Here is a 6,000-nt window from a genome sequence, read left to right on the forward strand (position 1 = left end):
GATATTGTCTTAGATTGTACAAGAATACAATTTTCCTTGATAATTGGGGGTCTTAAGCGATAGTGTGTGATAGATAATTATTGTTTACTCAGACATTCAAGAGGACCTCACAACGGATGCTTAAATACTTGAATTGAGTACCACTCTCTCATTTTGACTAGGTGAGTGTCAAGTGTGTGAAAACGTGTTACGTGTTTAATTGTTATTGAAAATTGAATATTTTGAAAATGCTAAGTCGAGTGTGTACTTTACCGCACTCGTTCTCATTAAAGTGAAGTATACTTGAATTACTTGATATGAAATACTTGAAGTGAATATTTACGTGAAGTATACTTGAATTACTTGAAGTGACTTGTTAAGTAAATTAAGTGAAGTGTTTCAATGATTATTTATGCTATGGCTGCATAAGTCGATTGGAGTGAATCTACTCGACTCTTAGTGATACTAGTGGGGGACGTCCAAATCTCATCGGCCAACTTTGTAACTCGAGCCGGCATGGGTACGGTCGAGAAGCTTGGTGAGCCATGAGAAACGTGTATAAGCTTGATCTAATGGGGAGATCTTGCTTGCCATACTCGAGTAGTATCGCTTTAAATAAAAGACAGGTGAACCCGGTACAGGGGTATGTAATGGTGATCGGAGAACGAGTAAGTGAAGGTCTACGGATTATTACCTACCCGATTGACGGAGTGTCAACTAGTGAAGGTTCTTGATCGTGCAAGTGGAAAATAACTCCTGAGAGCTCTTATATCCTTGAATTGTTTCTGTTTACTTTTCTCGCCCGAATTGTTATTTAATTGAATATTACTGTTTATTTGTTAAATGGGATTGTTACTTGGACAATATGCTTGCATGTGTTTTTCTTGGCCTCACTGAGTATTGGCTCATTCCATTAGTTTGTTTTCTTAACAGGTGGATTGGAAGATTATGAAAAGCCAACTGGGTTATGTTTTTTATTGGAATCTTGGTTGTAATTATTTAGTCGACTTTTTAATGGTTGTATTTTGGGACTTGATGTATCTTTTGAGAACCTGATGTAAGATTTGGATATTGGGTTAAGGAAGCGACTTTTCTTCATTTTAGACTTGTATTATTTTGGTATGTACTGTTAAGTTTAAATTAAATTGTCTTGAGTCCTGACGAGAGTTGGGTAGGCGTCCCGCGGATACCGTTGGGTTCGCCCTTGGGAGAAGTGGGGGCGTCACAATGTGCTCATCATTAATCAAGTTTACATTTTTCTTGTCATTTCTACTAATTTTCTTCTCCCGTGCATAAACCACTTTAGCTCAATAAATAACTAGAAATAGGGGATGAAGACAAAAAGACCACCAAACAGAACCCAAAATTTAGTACATTTCTTGAAATAGGTAAGCTAATGGACATGCTAACTTATACAAGGATATCTTGCTTTAAGAAAACCAAACTCAATTCATATAGTTAGTACACTTTCGGATTTTGAGTTATGAGTTTTAGGTTGATACATGTGAATCTCATACTTGACTCACAAAATATTCAGGCTATGAACCTAATTTGGATTTAGCTCAAACTCACTTATTGCTCCTTAATTTACTTAATATAATTACTATAACTATTAAATTCTAAAACTAATTTAACATTCATAGGATCATAGCAATAATTTATCAGTTCATTAAAAAGTATATAAATAAAAAAATTTCCAACAATAATATATCCAATTAGTTCAAAATATATGAAAAATAGTAATAAATCATGATCAACAGTTAATACATCTTCAAAGATCTTACATTTGCTCATACTAAGATTTATCCTTCTAAATCTTTTGACATAATTTTGTATATTTAATATTTCTTACATAATTAAGATGGTTTGACACATAACTCATAAATATGAAGTATTAGCATTATATATTTAGATAATTATATGATCTTATACTAGCAATATCATAATAAGTAGAGAAAGATAGCTTTTTTTTTTATAAATTTTCAATTTTATTCATAGGAAAAACCAAATACAAGAAAGAGAAGCGCAATTTTCTAATTACAAGGCAAATTTTGTCCTCTCATGGCCCTCTTCGCTCTCCTAATAGCTGGTATTCCTCATTTGTCAAGTCGAATTTCCCCCTTTGCCAACATAGGAGTAGCATGAAGGCTGTCATAGATTCAAAGCGAGTCCTGGATATGTGCGACCCCCACGTTGGCCAAGACATCTGCCACTTTGTTCGTCTCTTGAACACAATGCGAGAACCTGTCCTCCTCCACCACCATTTGCCATATCTGTTCTACCTCCATCCGAACATACCAAGGGCAATGAAAACATCGTTGAAGGATGCCTACTAAGATCGTAGAATCCGACTGGACAAAGGGTGTGGCCACTCCCCTTGCCCCCGCACAACTGGAGTGCTATCAACAGAGGTAAAACCTCTGCCCATAAGTTGGATTGTTCGCCTAGGAAAGCTGAGAACACAACTACTAATTGACCATTGGAATCCCTAAACACTCCATCTCCATCACTCATTCCCGGATTGCCTTAGGGACACCTATCAGTGTTGAGCGTCAACTGGCCAGCTGCACTTGGTGTCGCGCCCCATTTTTTGATAAATAAATAAATGGTTTAAAAAATGTATTTTTTGATTCAATTGGAAAATGAATTGTGATTTAAAGAAAAAATGGGTCTAAATGGGGGGTTGAGAATGCGACGATTTGACCCAAATTTATAGTTTAAAAAGGGTTTTTGAAATAAAAATTGGAGTCGCCACTTGGTAATGAGTTAAGGTGTACCAAGTCACCAAAAAATGAATTTTTAAAGAAAAAATAGGAAAAAGTAGTAAGAAACCCCTTTTAAACGACTCCTAGTCCACGTAAACCAAAGAAAAAGGTTCGGGAGTCACATTTGACGAAGGGGAAGGCAAGGATAAAAATCCAAGGCACCCCTTCGACCTAGCCAAGGCTAGTTGCGTGATTTAACCCTTATTTTCCTAAACTTTTCTACCCAAGGTATGTATTGCAAGTTGGATATGACTAATGGATGAGAAATGCAATCCTAAATCTAAGAAATGTCTCTTATGAGGCTTTTGGTCCCATTCACATGAATTGCGACGGCCAAATAAGGAAAGCCCTCATAGAAATCGCAAATAATGCAAATGAAGACTCAAATATGTGCAAGTGTGAAAAGTGTAAGAAAAGTGCATGTGTGCAATTTGAGAAAAGTGTTTGTGTGCAAATGGATGAAAATATAAGTGCTCGTGTGTAAGTGAACGAAAATAGTAAATATAAGTAAAATGGGTGCAATGTGTGAAAGGACAAAATAAAGAAAGTGAAGAAGTGTGTGATTATGGCATGTGGATTTAAGATATATATTTAGTGAGAGAAATAGTGAGAAAATGATATGAAAATGCATGAACTTAGAGGAATGCATCAGGTCGGGTACGGGGATGACCTCTATTTTTTTGTGATTTCAATTTTCCCTTTGATTAGAAGGGAAAACTAGCGTGCTAAGGCTATTTTGAAGCCACACTCGCTCGTTTCCCTTACCCAAGGGGGTTTTCACGCAAATGAACCCTATAACTAGCATGAGATGCAAGTCCTAAAGTGAAGGGGAAGGGGTTTGAGGAACATACCAAATGATAAACTAAGGAAAAATGCGTGATATGTGGTGATCATGCACTTCATGAAAAAGGAAAAAAAATCTATTGTGTCTAACATTGGACTAGCCCCTCCTATGAATTCCGACTAGCGTTGGACTAGTGGAAACGATAAAAGAAGCCACAACTAGCGTTGGACTAGTGTGGTGACGTACATTCATTCATTCCATTCATCCACACTATAAAAAGCGAGTAGACATGCGAATCACTTATAAACACGTAGCACATAACACTTAGCATGCTTGACTAGATGCAAAATCCTAATAAAGCATTTAACATATAACACATAGGCATGCAACCATTACATTTGCTAACTAAAACAAAAGGGAAAGGGAAAATGGACCAAATTACTTGCTACGCCCTATCTATTACAAGCCAAGAGGTGTACACATACCCCATGAATAAATAAAAGAAATACTTAAAATGAAAGGAATTAAAGCAAATTTAAGAAAGCCAAGTAAACATGTAATTCTCAATTAGCACATTAGTCCACATAGGAGAGAAACAAAAGGGGTAAAAGAGATTATACCTCCCCGTTGGTGATACTAAGGAAGTAAACAAACTCAACTTGGCTAGATTCAACCAAGAAAAGACTAACTTAGGCTAAAATCACCAAAAACAAAAGATTAATGCACCAATTTAGTGATAAGATATAAACTAAACAATTTGAATCCATCAAAACATCAAACTTTCCCTCAATTGCAACTCAATGAAGTCAAAACTACTTAAAGACCAAGGCAAAAGGCATGATCATCCGATCCCTAAGCATAACATCTACTAAAGACCCAAAAGCAAGCACTACTCAATCATTTGAACCTAATTGAAACCTTTAAAAACACAAAAAGTTCCCCAAGTAAATAACAAGATTCAAACAAACATTATGGAGTTTTGAAGGTCCAAGAGTGAACAAGGGTCCATGAATGATTTAAACATGCATTTTGAAAACTCGATAGCCACCATTAATCAACCAAATAAAACTAATTGAAAAATTTAAGAGCTTCAAAAATCCCAAAAAAACAATGAAAGGCCAAATGATGACTCAAAGTACACCCACCTTAGGACCTAATTGTAAAGAAATGAGAACATGCTTGGGCTTTTGTGGAACATGGAGAAGCTTGAGGGACTAAATTGATTAAGTATTCAAATTACTTGGGCCATAGTGAGCTAGGGGGGACTTGGGGGGTTCAAAGGCAATTTTGAAACAATTTCCATGCAGGTTCATGCAAGCTACGTGAGCAAACATTCTGCAACCAAAACAAATATTTCTGCAGCCAAGAAACCATCGCAACTTGCATTCTCACGAACAGATATCAACCTCAACACTCATTTTGATCAAAAATCTTTCAACCAAACATTCAAAGTTAATCTAAACATCATAACACACACATTCAGAATTCAAACAAACTCAAATATAGAAGAAAACTGATGCAAAGACAGAAGGCAGCTCATGCATTCAGCATATTTTTCCAGCCGCAGCTTTTCTTTCCATTTCAATCGTGCAAACCAGATTTATAATTCAAATACAAAGCTTTGATTAGATATTTCTCAAAACAACATCTTAACTCTAACTAATTAACAAGCTGCTTAACTTAACTCCAAACCAACAAGAACAACGAAGGAGCTAATCATCAAAGGTAGAAAGAAAACTAAACAGCAAAAGAATGAAATAGAAAAAAAACGCAGCAAACTTTCTGCAATTCGGCACTTTACAAAATCCAGCTTTCAAACACAATCAAATCCAAACACAAGGCTTTAAACTAGGCAGCAAGCCATCATCCAAACAAATAGAAAGAAAAACTGAGCAAAATCCAGTGCAAACACAAATAAAATACGTTCAGCAAGTTGAAAAATCTGGAACATATAAAACTGATTTGGCAAGTTGAAATGCATTTTCCAGCAAGTGCTTGGGCATGAATCCGAATTTACCTCGGTTGAATCATTGTGTTAAGTACCCAAAACTAACATGCAAGGCTACTTAATGAAATTACTATCATTTCTAGTTCAGATCAAATTCGGACAGCTACTATAAACATCCACAAATCCAGAAATTCTGTTCACCATTCTTGGATGAACTTGCATGTAGCCGCTCACTATTTCATTTTTTTTCTTGCTTAGCCGAACCAATAAACTTCCTGCAAAGCTTAATCATCTAATTTTAATTAGTCAAACACCTAACCAAGTGAAAATCAACCACTTTCCAGCAAATTTCATGCTAAAATACCCATGCAATTTCCAAAACAACTTCAACGGCTAAACTGGAAAAATTGTTTCAGCAATCCATCAAATTCCATTAAAATTTCCAGCCATGTAACCGAAATTCAGACCACGTAGCTTACATGCAACATCAAATAAGAAACTATCTATCAATTTTGATCCATAAG

Source organism: Coffea eugenioides, chromosome 3, assembly GCF_003713205.1.
Source record: "Coffea eugenioides isolate CCC68of chromosome 3, Ceug_1.0, whole genome shotgun sequence".
NCBI classification, from domain to species: domain Eukaryota; kingdom Viridiplantae; phylum Streptophyta; class Magnoliopsida; order Gentianales; family Rubiaceae; genus Coffea; species Coffea eugenioides.